Source organism: Delphinapterus leucas, chromosome 19 (genome assembly GCF_059928025.1).
Source record: "Delphinapterus leucas isolate spDelLeu-1000000601 "Yukka" chromosome 19, BTC_Dleu_Yukka2, whole genome shotgun sequence".
Taxonomy (NCBI): Eukaryota; Metazoa; Chordata; class Mammalia; order Artiodactyla; family Monodontidae; genus Delphinapterus; species Delphinapterus leucas.
Window position 1 is genome coordinate 30,917,535 of NC_143147.1, and position 14,762 is coordinate 30,932,296.

The 14,762-nt window shown below is 77.4% G+C and overlaps 14 non-coding genes across 14 annotated transcripts; all 14 read left to right on the forward strand.

The window, feature by feature from the left end:
- Positions 1-225: 225 nt before the first annotated feature.
- LOC149746340 (5S ribosomal RNA) lies at positions 226-344 on the forward strand. Its single transcript, XR_016389366.1, has one exon. It is a non-coding gene; the product is annotated as a 5S ribosomal RNA (ribosomal RNA).
- A 934-nt stretch (positions 345-1,278) lies between these two features.
- On the forward strand, positions 1,279-1,397 carry LOC149746341 (5S ribosomal RNA). Its single transcript, XR_016389367.1, has one exon. It is a non-coding gene; the product is annotated as a 5S ribosomal RNA (ribosomal RNA).
- A 934-nt stretch (positions 1,398-2,331) lies between these two features.
- On the forward strand, positions 2,332-2,450 carry LOC149746342 (5S ribosomal RNA). The gene has a single exon (XR_016389368.1). It is a non-coding gene; the product is annotated as a 5S ribosomal RNA (ribosomal RNA).
- Positions 2,451-3,384: 934 nt separating this feature from the next.
- On the forward strand, positions 3,385-3,503 carry LOC149746343 (5S ribosomal RNA). Its single transcript, XR_016389369.1, has one exon. It is a non-coding gene; the product is annotated as a 5S ribosomal RNA (ribosomal RNA).
- Positions 3,504-4,437: 934 nt separating this feature from the next.
- Positions 4,438-4,556, forward strand: LOC149746344 (5S ribosomal RNA). The gene has a single exon (XR_016389370.1). It is a non-coding gene; the product is annotated as a 5S ribosomal RNA (ribosomal RNA).
- A 934-nt stretch (positions 4,557-5,490) lies between these two features.
- On the forward strand, positions 5,491-5,609 carry LOC149746345 (5S ribosomal RNA). Its single transcript, XR_016389371.1, has one exon. It is a non-coding gene; the product is annotated as a 5S ribosomal RNA (ribosomal RNA).
- A 934-nt stretch (positions 5,610-6,543) lies between these two features.
- On the forward strand, positions 6,544-6,662 carry LOC149746346 (5S ribosomal RNA). The gene has a single exon (XR_016389372.1). It is a non-coding gene; the product is annotated as a 5S ribosomal RNA (ribosomal RNA).
- A 934-nt stretch (positions 6,663-7,596) lies between these two features.
- LOC149746347 (5S ribosomal RNA) lies at positions 7,597-7,715 on the forward strand. The gene has a single exon (XR_016389374.1). It is a non-coding gene; the product is annotated as a 5S ribosomal RNA (ribosomal RNA).
- Positions 7,716-8,649: 934 nt separating this feature from the next.
- On the forward strand, positions 8,650-8,768 carry LOC149746348 (5S ribosomal RNA). The gene has a single exon (XR_016389375.1). It is a non-coding gene; the product is annotated as a 5S ribosomal RNA (ribosomal RNA).
- A 934-nt stretch (positions 8,769-9,702) lies between these two features.
- On the forward strand, positions 9,703-9,821 carry LOC149746349 (5S ribosomal RNA). Its single transcript, XR_016389376.1, has one exon. It is a non-coding gene; the product is annotated as a 5S ribosomal RNA (ribosomal RNA).
- Positions 9,822-10,755: 934 nt separating this feature from the next.
- Positions 10,756-10,874, forward strand: LOC149746350 (5S ribosomal RNA). The gene has a single exon (XR_016389377.1). It is a non-coding gene; the product is annotated as a 5S ribosomal RNA (ribosomal RNA).
- A 934-nt stretch (positions 10,875-11,808) lies between these two features.
- Positions 11,809-11,927, forward strand: LOC149746351 (5S ribosomal RNA). Its single transcript, XR_016389378.1, has one exon. It is a non-coding gene; the product is annotated as a 5S ribosomal RNA (ribosomal RNA).
- Positions 11,928-12,861: 934 nt separating this feature from the next.
- On the forward strand, positions 12,862-12,980 carry LOC149746352 (5S ribosomal RNA). Its single transcript, XR_016389379.1, has one exon. It is a non-coding gene; the product is annotated as a 5S ribosomal RNA (ribosomal RNA).
- A 934-nt stretch (positions 12,981-13,914) lies between these two features.
- LOC149746353 (5S ribosomal RNA) lies at positions 13,915-14,033 on the forward strand. Its single transcript, XR_016389380.1, has one exon. It is a non-coding gene; the product is annotated as a 5S ribosomal RNA (ribosomal RNA).
- The last annotated feature ends 729 nt before the right edge of the window (positions 14,034-14,762 follow it).

Genomic DNA, 14,762 nt, shown 5'->3' on the forward strand with positions numbered 1-14,762 from the left:
GCGGGGCGCCAAGCGCCGAAGGGTTCGCTGGGTCACGCCCGCCCTCGGCTGGGAGGGGGTGGCCAAACCCTCCGCCTCCGCCACCGCCCGGTACCCGAGACCTCCGTTCCCCCTGCCTGGGCGGGCGACGGGGTCCTGCCGGGGCGGGCTGACCGCCAGGCTGGCGGTGAGGCGCAAGCGCCAGCGAAAGTGGGCCTCAAGAGGCAGCCCGCCGTCCCCGCCCCCGTCTACGGCCATACCACCCTGAACGCGCCCGATCTCGTCTGATCTCGGAAGCTAAGCAGGGTCGGGCCTGGTTAGTACTTGGATGGGAGACCGCCTGGGAATACCGGGTGCTGTAGGCTTTTTGCCTCCCGCTCCGCCTTCTCCTTTAACTCGCCCGCGGGCGGTGGCCGCCGGCTCCGCCCGCGCCGGGGCCCCGCTGCAGGCCCCGCCTCCTCAGGCCCCTCCCACCACGGCGCGCGCGCCGGAGGGGGCGCTCCCCGCCGGCCCGGCCCGCCAGGCGGCCAGAAGGCGGCCCTGGAAGGCAGCCGCACCCCAGACGCCCCCGGGGTGCCTGGCCCGGACCCAGGCTCCGCCGCGGGCCCGGTTGCCGTCCCTTCGGCCAGCGAGCCCCTCGACCTGCACCTGGCCGCCCCCACCGGCGCCCCGCCCCGGTGCCGCCACCTGTGTGCCGGTGGGTGTGTCCCTCCACAGCTCCCTCCGGCAAAAGCCCCGCCCCCCGCCGTGTCGCCGCCGCGGCCGGGTGCGGGAGCGGGATCGAGGGCAGGGGCCGCTTCCCCGGGCCTGCCGGCCGCCAGGGGCGGGCTCCTGAGCTCGGCGGGTGGTGTGCGGGCAAGGGTGGCCTCGCCGGGGCTGAGGGGCCGTGGCGACACGATGGTGGCTCCCAGTGGCTTCGGGCCAGCTGCTGTCGGGCAGGAGGGCCGGCCCGGGCTGCGGCTGGGCGGCGCCTAGCGCCGCGTGGGCGGGCAGGGGCGATGCCCAAGGGACCGCGGGCCCCGGGCCCTGAAGCCTCCGGGGCCACGTCCCTGTGAGCGACGGGCCGGATCTTGGGCGGGGCGCCAAGCGCCGAAGGGTTCGCTGGGTCACGCCCGCCCTCGGCTGGGAGGGGGTGGCCAAACCCTCCGCCTCCGCCACCGCCCGGTACCCGAGACCTCCGTTCCCCCTGCCTGGGCGGGCGACGGGGTCCTGCCGGGGCGGGCTGACCGCCAGGCTGGCGGTGAGGCGCAAGCGCCAGCGAAAGTGGGCCTCAAGAGGCAGCCCGCCGTCCCCGCCCCCGTCTACGGCCATACCACCCTGAACGCGCCCGATCTCGTCTGATCTCGGAAGCTAAGCAGGGTCGGGCCTGGTTAGTACTTGGATGGGAGACCGCCTGGGAATACCGGGTGCTGTAGGCTTTTTGCCTCCCGCTCCGCCTTCTCCTTTAACTCGCCCGCGGGCGGTGGCCGCCGGCTCCGCCCGCGCCGGGGCCCCGCTGCAGGCCCCGCCTCCTCAGGCCCCTCCCACCACGGCGCGCGCGCCGGAGGGGGCGCTCCCCGCCGGCCCGGCCCGCCAGGCGGCCAGAAGGCGGCCCTGGAAGGCAGCCGCACCCCAGACGCCCCCGGGGTGCCTGGCCCGGACCCAGGCTCCGCCGCGGGCCCGGTTGCCGTCCCTTCGGCCAGCGAGCCCCTCGACCTGCACCTGGCCGCCCCCACCGGCGCCCCGCCCCGGTGCCGCCACCTGTGTGCCGGTGGGTGTGTCCCTCCACAGCTCCCTCCGGCAAAAGCCCCGCCCCCCGCCGTGTCGCCGCCGCGGCCGGGTGCGGGAGCGGGATCGAGGGCAGGGGCCGCTTCCCCGGGCCTGCCGGCCGCCAGGGGCGGGCTCCTGAGCTCGGCGGGTGGTGTGCGGGCAAGGGTGGCCTCGCCGGGGCTGAGGGGCCGTGGCGACACGATGGTGGCTCCCAGTGGCTTCGGGCCAGCTGCTGTCGGGCAGGAGGGCCGGCCCGGGCTGCGGCTGGGCGGCGCCTAGCGCCGCGTGGGCGGGCAGGGGCGATGCCCAAGGGACCGCGGGCCCCGGGCCCTGAAGCCTCCGGGGCCACGTCCCTGTGAGCGACGGGCCGGATCTTGGGCGGGGCGCCAAGCGCCGAAGGGTTCGCTGGCTCACGCCCGCCCTCGGCTGGGAGGGGGTGGCCAAACCCTCCGCCTCCGCCACCGCCCGGTACCCGAGACCTCCGTTCCCCCTGCCTGGGCGGGCGACGGGGTCCTGCCGGGGCGGGCTGACCGCCAGGCTGGCGGTGAGGCGCAAGCGCCAGCGAAAGTGGGCCTCAAGAGGCAGCCCGCCGTCCCCGCCCCCGTCTACGGCCATACCACCCTGAACGCGCCCGATCTCGTCTGATCTCGGAAGCTAAGCAGGGTCGGGCCTGGTTAGTACTTGGATGGGAGACCGCCTGGGAATACCGGGTGCTGTAGGCTTTTTGCCTCCCGCTCCGCCTTCTCCTTTAACTCGCCCGCGGGCGGTGGCCGCCGGCTCCGCCCGCGCCGGGGCCCCGCTGCAGGCCCCGCCTCCTCAGGCCCCTCCCACCACGGCGCGCGCGCCGGAGGGGGCGCTCCCCGCCGGCCCGGCCCGCCAGGCGGCCAGAAGGCGGCCCTGGAAGGCAGCCGCACCCCAGACGCCCCCGGGGTGCCTGGCCCGGACCCAGGCTCCGCCGCGGGCCCGGTTGCCGTCCCTTCGGCCAGCGAGCCCCTCGACCTGCACCTGGCCGCCCCCACCGGCGCCCCGCCCCGGTGCCGCCACCTGTGTGCCGGTGGGTGTGTCCCTCCACAGCTCCCTCCGGCAAAAGCCCCGCCCCCCGCCGTGTCGCCGCCGCGGCCGGGTGCGGGAGCGGGATCGAGGGCAGGGGCCGCTTCCCCGGGCCTGCCGGCCGCCAGGGGCGGGCTCCTGAGCTCGGCGGGTGGTGTGCGGGCAAGGGTGGCCTCGCCGGGGCTGAGGGGCCGTGGCGACACGATGGTGGCTCCCAGTGGCTTCGGGCCAGCTGCTGTCGGGCAGGAGGGCCGGCCCGGGCTGCGGCTGGGCGGCGCCTAGCGCCGCGTGGGCGGGCAGGGGCGATGCCCAAGGGACCGCGGGCCCCGGGCCCTGAAGCCTCCGGGGCCACGTCCCTGTGAGCGACGGGCCGGATCTTGGGCGGGGCGCCAAGCGCCGAAGGGTTCGCTGGGTCACGCCCGCCCTCGGCTGGGAGGGGGTGGCCAAACCCTCCGCCTCCGCCACCGCCCGGTACCCGAGACCTCCGTTCCCCCTGCCTGGGCGGGCGACGGGGTCCTGCCGGGGCGGGCTGACCGCCAGGCTGGCGGTGAGGCGCAAGCGCCAGCGAAAGTGGGCCTCAAGAGGCAGCCCGCCGTCCCCGCCCCCGTCTACGGCCATACCACCCTGAACGCGCCCGATCTCGTCTGATCTCGGAAGCTAAGCAGGGTCGGGCCTGGTTAGTACTTGGATGGGAGACCGCCTGGGAATACCGGGTGCTGTAGGCTTTTTGCCTCCCGCTCCGCCTTCTCCTTTAACTCGCCCGCGGGCGGTGGCCGCCGGCTCCGCCCGCGCCGGGGCCCCGCTGCAGGCCCCGCCTCCTCAGGCCCCTCCCACCACGGCGCGCGCGCCGGAGGGGGCGCTCCCCGCCGGCCCGGCCCGCCAGGCGGCCAGAAGGCGGCCCTGGAAGGCAGCCGCACCCCAGACGCCCCCGGGGTGCCTGGCCCGGACCCAGGCTCCGCCGCGGGCCCGGTTGCCGTCCCTTCGGCCAGCGAGCCCCTCGACCTGCACCTGGCCGCCCCCACCGGCGCCCCGCCCCGGTGCCGCCACCTGTGTGCCGGTGGGTGTGTCCCTCCACAGCTCCCTCCGGCAAAAGCCCCGCCCCCCGCCGTGTCGCCGCCGCGGCCGGGTGCGGGAGCGGGATCGAGGGCAGGGGCCGCTTCCCCGGGCCTGCCGGCCGCCAGGGGCGGGCTCCTGAGCTCGGCGGGTGGTGTGCGGGCAAGGGTGGCCTCGCCGGGGCTGAGGGGCCGTGGCGACACGATGGTGGCTCCCAGTGGCTTCGGGCCAGCTGCTGTCGGGCAGGAGGGCCGGCCCGGACTGCGGCTGGGCGGCGCCTAGCGCCGCGTGGGCGGGCAGGGGCGATGCCCAAGGGACCGCGGGCCCCGGGCCCTGAAGCCTCCGGGGCCACGTCCCTGTGAGCGACGGGCCGGATCTTGGGCGGGGCGCCAAGCGCCGAAGGGTTCGCTGGCTCACGCCCGCCCTCGGCTGGGAGGGGGTGGCCAAACCCTCCGCCTCCGCCACCGCCCGGTACCCGAGACCTCCGTTCCCCCTGCCTGGGCGGGCGACGGGGTCCTGCCGGGGCGGGCTGACCGCCAGGCTGGCGGTGAGGCGCAAGCGCCAGCGAAAGTGGGCCTCAAGAGGCAGCCCGCCGTCCCCGCCCCCGTCTACGGCCATACCACCCTGAACGCGCCCGATCTCGTCTGATCTCGGAAGCTAAGCAGGGTCGGGCCTGGTTAGTACTTGGATGGGAGACCGCCTGGGAATACCGGGTGCTGTAGGCTTTTTGCCTCCCGCTCCGCCTTCTCCTTTAACTCGCCCGCGGGCGGTGGCCGCCGGCTCCGCCCGCGCCGGGGCCCCGCTGCAGGCCCCGCCTCCTCAGGCCCCTCCCACCACGGCGCGCGCGCCGGAGGGGGCGCTCCCCGCCGGCCCGGCCCGCCAGGCGGCCAGAAGGCGGCCCTGGAAGGCAGCCGCACCCCAGACGCCCCCGGGGTGCCTGGCCCGGACCCAGGCTCCGCCGCGGGCCCGGTTGCCGTCCCTTCGGCCAGCGAGCCCCTCGACCTGCACCTGGCCGCCCCCACCGGCGCCCCGCCCCGGTGCCGCCACCTGTGTGCCGGTGGGTGTGTCCCTCCACAGCTCCCTCCGGCAAAAGCCCCGCCCCCCGCCGTGTCGCCGCCGCGGCCGGGTGCGGGAGCGGGATCGAGGGCAGGGGCCGCTTCCCCGGGCCTGCCGGCCGCCAGGGGCGGGCTCCTGAGCTCGGCGGGTGGTGTGCGGGCAAGGGTGGCCTCGCCGGGGCTGAGGGGCCGTGGCGACACGATGGTGGCTCCCAGTGGCTTCGGGCCAGCTGCTGTCGGGCAGGAGGGCCGGCCCGGACTGCGGCTGGGCGGCGCCTAGCGCCGCGTGGGCGGGCAGGGGCGATGCCCAAGGGACCGCGGGCCCCGGGCCCTGAAGCCTCCGGGGCCACGTCCCTGTGAGCGACGGGCCGGATCTTGGGCGGGGCGCCAAGCGCCGAAGGGTTCGCTGGGTCACGCCCGCCCTCGGCTGGGAGGGGGTGGCCAAACCCTCCGCCTCCGCCACCGCCCGGTACCCGAGACCTCCGTTCCCCCTGCCTGGGCGGGCGACGGGGTCCTGCCGGGGCGGGCTGACCGCCAGGCTGGCGGTGAGGCGCAAGCGCCAGCGAAAGTGGGCCTCAAGAGGCAGCCCGCCGTCCCCGCCCCCGTCTACGGCCATACCACCCTGAACGCGCCCGATCTCGTCTGATCTCGGAAGCTAAGCAGGGTCGGGCCTGGTTAGTACTTGGATGGGAGACCGCCTGGGAATACCGGGTGCTGTAGGCTTTTTGCCTCCCGCTCCGCCTTCTCCTTTAACTCGCCCGCGGGCGGTGGCCGCCGGCTCCGCCCGCGCCGGGGCCCCGCTGCAGGCCCCGCCTCCTCAGGCCCCTCCCACCACGGCGCGCGCGCCGGAGGGGGCGCTCCCCGCCGGCCCGGCCCGCCAGGCGGCCAGAAGGCGGCCCTGGAAGGCAGCCGCACCCCAGACGCCCCCGGGGTGCCTGGCCCGGACCCAGGCTCCGCCGCGGGCCCGGTTGCCGTCCCTTCGGCCAGCGAGCCCCTCGACCTGCACCTGGCCGCCCCCACCGGCGCCCCGCCCCGGTGCCGCCACCTGTGTGCCGGTGGGTGTGTCCCTCCACAGCTCCCTCCGGCAAAAGCCCCGCCCCCCGCCGTGTCGCCGCCGCGGCCGGGTGCGGGAGCGGGATCGAGGGCAGGGGCCGCTTCCCCGGGCCTGCCGGCCGCCAGGGGCGGGCTCCTGAGCTCGGCGGGTGGTGTGCGGGCAAGGGTGGCCTCGCCGGGGCTGAGGGGCCGTGGCGACACGATGGTGGCTCCCAGTGGCTTCGGGCCAGCTGCTGTCGGGCAGGAGGGCCGGCCCGGGCTGCGGCTGGGCGGCGCCTAGCGCCGCGTGGGCGGGCAGGGGCGATGCCCAAGGGACCGCGGGCCCCGGGCCCTGAAGCCTCCGGGGCCACGTCCCTGTGAGCGACGGGCCGGATCTTGGGCGGGGCGCCAAGCGCCGAAGGGTTCGCTGGCTCACGCCCGCCCTCGGCTGGGAGGGGGTGGCCAAACCCTCCGCCTCCGCCACCGCCCGGTACCCGAGACCTCCGTTCCCCCTGCCTGGGCGGGCGACGGGGTCCTGCCGGGGCGGGCTGACCGCCAGGCTGGCGGTGAGGCGCAAGCGCCAGCGAAAGTGGGCCTCAAGAGGCAGCCCGCCGTCCCCGCCCCCGTCTACGGCCATACCACCCTGAACGCGCCCGATCTCGTCTGATCTCGGAAGCTAAGCAGGGTCGGGCCTGGTTAGTACTTGGATGGGAGACCGCCTGGGAATACCGGGTGCTGTAGGCTTTTTGCCTCCCGCTCCGCCTTCTCCTTTAACTCGCCCGCGGGCGGTGGCCGCCGGCTCCGCCCGCGCCGGGGCCCCGCTGCAGGCCCCGCCTCCTCAGGCCCCTCCCACCACGGCGCGCGCGCCGGAGGGGGCGCTCCCCGCCGGCCCGGCCCGCCAGGCGGCCAGAAGGCGGCCCTGGAAGGCAGCCGCACCCCAGACGCCCCCGGGGTGCCTGGCCCGGACCCAGGCTCCGCCGCGGGCCCGGTTGCCGTCCCTTCGGCCAGCGAGCCCCTCGACCTGCACCTGGCCGCCCCCACCGGCGCCCCGCCCCGGTGCCGCCACCTGTGTGCCGGTGGGTGTGTCCCTCCACAGCTCCCTCCGGCAAAAGCCCCGCCCCCCGCCGTGTCGCCGCCGCGGCCGGGTGCGGGAGCGGGATCGAGGGCAGGGGCCGCTTCCCCGGGCCTGCCGGCCGCCAGGGGCGGGCTCCTGAGCTCGGCGGGTGGTGTGCGGGCAAGGGTGGCCTCGCCGGGGCTGAGGGGCCGTGGCGACACGATGGTGGCTCCCAGTGGCTTCGGGCCAGCTGCTGTCGGGCAGGAGGGCCGGCCCGGGCTGCGGCTGGGCGGCGCCTAGCGCCGCGTGGGCGGGCAGGGGCGATGCCCAAGGGACCGCGGGCCCCGGGCCCTGAAGCCTCCGGGGCCACGTCCCTGTGAGCGACGGGCCGGATCTTGGGCGGGGCGCCAAGCGCCGAAGGGTTCGCTGGGTCACGCCCGCCCTCGGCTGGGAGGGGGTGGCCAAACCCTCCGCCTCCGCCACCGCCCGGTACCCGAGACCTCCGTTCCCCCTGCCTGGGCGGGCGACGGGGTCCTGCCGGGGCGGGCTGACCGCCAGGCTGGCGGTGAGGCGCAAGCGCCAGCGAAAGTGGGCCTCAAGAGGCAGCCCGCCGTCCCCGCCCCCGTCTACGGCCATACCACCCTGAACGCGCCCGATCTCGTCTGATCTCGGAAGCTAAGCAGGGTCGGGCCTGGTTAGTACTTGGATGGGAGACCGCCTGGGAATACCGGGTGCTGTAGGCTTTTTGCCTCCCGCTCCGCCTTCTCCTTTAACTCGCCCGCGGGCGGTGGCCGCCGGCTCCGCCCGCGCCGGGGCCCCGCTGCAGGCCCCGCCTCCTCAGGCCCCTCCCACCACGGCGCGCGCGCCGGAGGGGGCGCTCCCCGCCGGCCCGGCCCGCCAGGCGGCCAGAAGGCGGCCCTGGAAGGCAGCCGCACCCCAGACGCCCCCGGGGTGCCTGGCCCGGACCCAGGCTCCGCCGCGGGCCCGGTTGCCGTCCCTTCGGCCAGCGAGCCCCTCGACCTGCACCTGGCCGCCCCCACCGGCGCCCCGCCCCGGTGCCGCCACCTGTGTGCCGGTGGGTGTGTCCCTCCACAGCTCCCTCCGGCAAAAGCCCCGCCCCCCGCCGTGTCGCCGCCGCGGCCGGGTGCGGGAGCGGGATCGAGGGCAGGGGCCGCTTCCCCGGGCCTGCCGGCCGCCAGGGGCGGGCTCCTGAGCTCGGCGGGTGGTGTGCGGGCAAGGGTGGCCTCGCCGGGGCTGAGGGGCCGTGGCGACACGATGGTGGCTCCCACTGGCTTCGGGCCAGCTGCTGTCGGGCAGGAGGGCCGGCCCGGACTGCGGCTGGGCGGCGCCTAGCGCCGCGTGGGCGGGCAGGGGCGATGCCCAAGGGACCGCGGGCCCCGGGCCCTGAAGCCTCCGGGGCCACGTCCCTGTGAGCGACGGGCCGGATCTTGGGCGGGGCGCCAAGCGCCGAAGGGTTCGCTGGCTCACGCCCGCCCTCGGCTGGGAGGGGGTGGCCAAACCCTCCGCCTCCGCCACCGCCCGGTACCCGAGACCTCCGTTCCCCCTGCCTGGGCGGGCGACGGGGTCCTGCCGGGGCGGGCTGACCGCCAGGCTGGCGGTGAGGCGCAAGCGCCAGCGAAAGTGGGCCTCAAGAGGCAGCCCGCCGTCCCCGCCCCCGTCTACGGCCATACCACCCTGAACGCGCCCGATCTCGTCTGATCTCGGAAGCTAAGCAGGGTCGGGCCTGGTTAGTACTTGGATGGGAGACCGCCTGGGAATACCGGGTGCTGTAGGCTTTTTGCCTCCCGCTCCGCCTTCTCCTTTAACTCGCCCGCGGGCGGTGGCCGCCGGCTCCGCCCGCGCCGGGGCCCCGCTGCAGGCCCCGCCTCCTCAGGCCCCTCCCACCACGGCGCGCGCGCCGGAGGGGGCGCTCCCCGCCGGCCCGGCCCGCCAGGCGGCCAGAAGGCGGCCCTGGAAGGCAGCCGCACCCCAGACGCCCCCGGGGTGCCTGGCCCGGACCCAGGCTCCGCCGCGGGCCCGGTTGCCGTCCCTTCGGCCAGCGAGCCCCTCGACCTGCACCTGGCCGCCCCCACCGGCGCCCCGCCCCGGTGCCGCCACCTGTGTGCCGGTGGGTGTGTCCCTCCACAGCTCCCTCCGGCAAAAGCCCCGCCCCCCGCCGTGTCGCCGCCGCGGCCGGGTGCGGGAGCGGGATCGAGGGCAGGGGCCGCTTCCCCGGGCCTGCCGGCCGCCAGGGGCGGGCTCCTGAGCTCGGCGGGTGGTGTGCGGGCAAGGGTGGCCTCGCCGGGGCTGAGGGGCCGTGGCGACACGATGGTGGCTCCCAGTGGCTTCGGGCCAGCTGCTGTCGGGCAGGAGGGCCGGCCCGGGCTGCGGCTGGGCGGCGCCTAGCGCCGCGTGGGCGGGCAGGGGCGATGCCCAAGGGACCGCGGGCCCCGGGCCCTGAAGCCTCCGGGGCCACGTCCCTGTGAGCGACGGGCCGGATCTTGGGCGGGGCGCCAAGCGCCGAAGGGTTCGCTGGGTCACGCCCGCCCTCGGCTGGGAGGGGGTGGCCAAACCCTCCGCCTCCGCCACCGCCCGGTACCCGAGACCTCCGTTCCCCCTGCCTGGGCGGGCGACGGGGTCCTGCCGGGGCGGGCTGACCGCCAGGCTGGCGGTGAGGCGCAAGCGCCAGCGAAAGTGGGCCTCAAGAGGCAGCCCGCCGTCCCCGCCCCCGTCTACGGCCATACCACCCTGAACGCGCCCGATCTCGTCTGATCTCGGAAGCTAAGCAGGGTCGGGCCTGGTTAGTACTTGGATGGGAGACCGCCTGGGAATACCGGGTGCTGTAGGCTTTTTGCCTCCCGCTCCGCCTTCTCCTTTAACTCGCCCGCGGGCGGTGGCCGCCGGCTCCGCCCGCGCCGGGGCCCCGCTGCAGGCCCCGCCTCCTCAGGCCCCTCCCACCACGGCGCGCGCGCCGGAGGGGGCGCTCCCCGCCGGCCCGGCCCGCCAGGCGGCCAGAAGGCGGCCCTGGAAGGCAGCCGCACCCCAGACGCCCCCGGGGTGCCTGGCCCGGACCCAGGCTCCGCCGCGGGCCCGGTTGCCGTCCCTTCGGCCAGCGAGCCCCTCGACCTGCACCTGGCCGCCCCCACCGGCGCCCCGCCCCGGTGCCGCCACCTGTGTGCCGGTGGGTGTGTCCCTCCACAGCTCCCTCCGGCAAAAGCCCCGCCCCCCGCCGTGTCGCCGCCGCGGCCGGGTGCGGGAGCGGGATCGAGGGCAGGGGCCGCTTCCCCGGGCCTGCCGGCCGCCAGGGGCGGGCTCCTGAGCTCGGCGGGTGGTGTGCGGGCAAGGGTGGCCTCGCCGGGGCTGAGGGGCCGTGGCGACACGATGGTGGCTCCCAGTGGCTTCGGGCCAGCTGCTGTCGGGCAGGAGGGCCGGCCCGGGCTGCGGCTGGGCGGCGCCTAGCGCCGCGTGGGCGGGCAGGGGCGATGCCCAAGGGACCGCGGGCCCCGGGCCCTGAAGCCTCCGGGGCCACGTCCCTGTGAGCGACGGGCCGGATCTTGGGCGGGGCGCCAAGCGCCGAAGGGTTCGCTGGCTCACGCCCGCCCTCGGCTGGGAGGGGGTGGCCAAACCCTCCGCCTCCGCCACCGCCCGGTACCCGAGACCTCCGTTCCCCCTGCCTGGGCGGGCGACGGGGTCCTGCCGGGGCGGGCTGACCGCCAGGCTGGCGGTGAGGCGCAAGCGCCAGCGAAAGTGGGCCTCAAGAGGCAGCCCGCCGTCCCCGCCCCCGTCTACGGCCATACCACCCTGAACGCGCCCGATCTCGTCTGATCTCGGAAGCTAAGCAGGGTCGGGCCTGGTTAGTACTTGGATGGGAGACCGCCTGGGAATACCGGGTGCTGTAGGCTTTTTGCCTCCCGCTCCGCCTTCTCCTTTAACTCGCCCGCGGGCGGTGGCCGCCGGCTCCGCCCGCGCCGGGGCCCCGCTGCAGGCCCCGCCTCCTCAGGCCCCTCCCACCACGGCGCGCGCGCCGGAGGGGGCGCTCCCCGCCGGCCCGGCCCGCCAGGCGGCCAGAAGGCGGCCCTGGAAGGCAGCCGCACCCCAGACGCCCCCGGGGTGCCTGGCCCGGACCCAGGCTCCGCCGCGGGCCCGGTTGCCGTCCCTTCGGCCAGCGAGCCCCTCGACCTGCACCTGGCCGCCCCCACCGGCGCCCCGCCCCGGTGCCGCCACCTGTGTGCCGGTGGGTGTGTCCCTCCACAGCTCCCTCCGGCAAAAGCCCCGCCCCCCGCCGTGTCGCCGCCGCGGCCGGGTGCGGGAGCGGGATCGAGGGCAGGGGCCGCTTCCCCGGGCCTGCCGGCCGCCAGGGGCGGGCTCCTGAGCTCGGCGGGTGGTGTGCGGGCAAGGGTGGCCTCGCCGGGGCTGAGGGGCCGTGGCGACACGATGGTGGCTCCCAGTGGCTTCGGGCCAGCTGCTGTCGGGCAGGAGGGCCGGCCCGGACTGCGGCTGGGCGGCGCCTAGCGCCGCGTGGGCGGGCAGGGGCGATGCCCAAGGGACCGCGGGCCCCGGGCCCTGAAGCCTCCGGGGCCACGTCCCTGTGAGCGACGGGCCGGATCTTGGGCGGGGCGCCAAGCGCCGAAGGGTTCGCTGGGTCACGCCCGCCCTCGGCTGGGAGGGGGTGGCCAAACCCTCCGCCTCCGCCACCGCCCGGTACCCGAGACCTCCGTTCCCCCTGCCTGGGCGGGCGACGGGGTCCTGCCGGGGCGGGCTGACCGCCAGGCTGGCGGTGAGGCGCAAGCGCCAGCGAAAGTGGGCCTCAAGAGGCAGCCCGCCGTCCCCGCCCCCGTCTACGGCCATACCACCCTGAACGCGCCCGATCTCGTCTGATCTCGGAAGCTAAGCAGGGTCGGGCCTGGTTAGTACTTGGATGGGAGACCGCCTGGGAATACCGGGTGCTGTAGGCTTTTTGCCTCCCGCTCCGCCTTCTCCTTTAACTCGCCCGCGGGCGGTGGCCGCCGGCTCCGCCCGCGCCGGGGCCCCGCTGCAGGCCCCGCCTCCTCAGGCCCCTCCCACCACGGCGCGCGCGCCGGAGGGGGCGCTCCCCGCCGGCCCGGCCCGCCAGGCGGCCAGAAGGCGGCCCTGGAAGGCAGCCGCACCCCAGACGCCCCCGGGGTGCCTGGCCCGGACCCAGGCTCCGCCGCGGGCCCGGTTGCCGTCCCTTCGGCCAGCGAGCCCCTCGACCTGCACCTGGCCGCCCCCACCGGCGCCCCGCCCCGGTGCCGCCACCTGTGTGCCGGTGGGTGTGTCCCTCCACAGCTCCCTCCGGCAAAAGCCCCGCCCCCCGCCGTGTCGCCGCCGCGGCCGGGTGCGGGAGCGGGATCGAGGGCAGGGGCCGCTTCCCCGGGCCTGCCGGCCGCCAGGGGCGGGCTCCTGAGCTCGGCGGGTGGTGTGCGGGCAAGGGTGGCCTCGCCGGGGCTGAGGGGCCGTGGCGACACGATGGTGGCTCCCAGTGGCTTCGGGCCAGCTGCTGTCGGGCAGGAGGGCCGGCCCGGACTGCGGCTGGGCGGCGCCTAGCGCCGCGTGGGCGGGCAGGGGCGATGCCCAAGGGACCGCGGGCCCCGGGCCCTGAAGCCTCCGGGGCCACGTCCCTGTGAGCGACGGGCCGGATCTTGGGCGGGGCGCCAAGCGCCGAAGGGTTCGCTGGCTCACGCCCGCCCTCGGCTGGGAGGGGGTGGCCAAACCCTCCGCCTCCGCCACCGCCCGGTACCCGAGACCTCCGTTCCCCCTGCCTGGGCGGGCGACGGGGTCCTGCCGGGGCGGGCTGACCGCCAGGCTGGCGGTGAGGCGCAAGCGCCAGCGAAAGTGGGCCTCAAGAGGCAGCCCGCCGTCCCCGCCCCCGTCTACGGCCATACCACCCTGAACGCGCCCGATCTCGTCTGATCTCGGAAGCTAAGCAGGGTCGGGCCTGGTTAGTACTTGGATGGGAGACCGCCTGGGAATACCGGGTGCTGTAGGCTTTTTGCCTCCCGCTCCGCCTTCTCCTTTAACTCGCCCGCGGGCGGTGGCCGCCGGCTCCGCCCGCGCCGGGGCCCCGCTGCAGGCCCCGCCTCCTCAGGCCCCTCCCACCACGGCGCGCGCGCCGGAGGGGGCGCTCCCCGCCGGCCCGGCCCGCCAGGCGGCCAGAAGGCGGCCCTGGAAGGCAGCCGCACCCCAGACGCCCCCGGGGTGCCTGGCCCGGACCCAGGCTCCGCCGCGGGCCCGGTTGCCGTCCCTTCGGCCAGCGAGCCCCTCGACCTGCACCTGGCCGCCCCCACCGGCGCCCCGCCCCGGTGCCGCCACCTGTGTGCCGGTGGGTGTGTCCCTCCACAGCTCCCTCCGGCAAAAGCCCCGCCCCCCGCCGTGTCGCCGCCGCGGCCGGGTGCGGGAGCGGGATCGAGGGCAGGGGCCGCTTCCCCGGGCCTGCCGGCCGCCAGGGGCGGGCTCCTGAGCTCGGCGGGTGGTGTGCGGGCAAGGGTGGCCTCGCCGGGGCTGAGGGGCCGTGGCGACACGATGGTGGCTCCCAGTGGCTTCGGGCCAGCTGCTGTCGGGCAGGAGGGCCGGCCCGGGCTGCGGCTGGGCGGCGCCTAGCGCCGCGTGGGCGGGCAGGGGCGATGCCCAAGGGACCGCGGGCCCCGGGCCCTGAAGCCTCCGGGGCCACGTCCCTGTGAGCGACGGGCCGGATCTTGGGCGGGGCGCCAAGCGCCGAAGGGTTCGCTGGGTCACGCCCGCCCTCGGCTGGGAGGGGGTGGCCAAACCCTCCGCCTCCGCCACCGCCCGGTACCCGAGACCTCCGTTCCCCCTGCCTGGGCGGGCGACGGGGTCCTGCCGGGGCGGGCTGACCGCCAGGCTGGCGGTGAGGCGCAAGCGCCAGCGAAAGTGGGCCTCAAGAGGCAGCCCGCCGTCCCCGCCCCCGTCTACGGCCATACCACCCTGAACGCGCCCGATCTCGTCTGATCTCGGAAGCTAAGCAGGGTCGGGCCTGGTTAGTACTTGGATGGGAGACCGCCTGGGAATACCGGGTGCTGTAGGCTTTTTGCCTCCCGCTCCGCCTTCTCCTTTAACTCGCCCGCGGGCGGTGGCCGCCGGCTCCGCCCGCGCCGGGGCCCCGCTGCAGGCCCCGCCTCCTCAGGCCCCTCCCACCACGGCGCGCGCGCCGGAGGGGGCGCTCCCCGCCGGCCCGGCCCGCCAGGCGGCCAGAAGGCGGCCCTGGAAGGCAGCCGCACCCCAGACGCCCCCGGGGTGCCTGGCCCGGACCCAGGCTCCGCCGCGGGCCCGGTTGCCGTCCCTTCGGCCAGCGAGCCCCTCGACCTGCACCTGGCCGCCCCCACCGGCGCCCCGCCCCGGTGCCGCCACCTGTGTGCCGGTGGGTGTGTCCCTCCACAGCTCCCTCCGGCAAAAGCCCCGCCCCCCGCCGTGTCGCCGCCGCGGCCGGGTGCGGGAGCGGGATCGAGGGCAGGGGCCGCTTCCCCGGGCCTGCCGGCCGCCAGGGGCGGGCTCCTGAGCTCGGCGGGTGGTGTGCGGGCAAGGGTGGCCTCGCCGGGGCTGAGGGGCCGTGGCGACACGATGGTGGCTCCCAGTGGCTTCGGGCCAGCTGCTGTCGGGCAGGAGGGCCGGCCCGGGCTGCGGCTGGGCGGCGCCTAGCGCCGCGTGGGCGGGCAGGGGCGATGCCCAAGGGACCGCGGGCCCCGGGCCCTGAAGCCTCCGGGGCCACGTCCCTGTGAGCGACGGGCCGGATCTTGGGCGGGGCGCCAAGCGCCGAA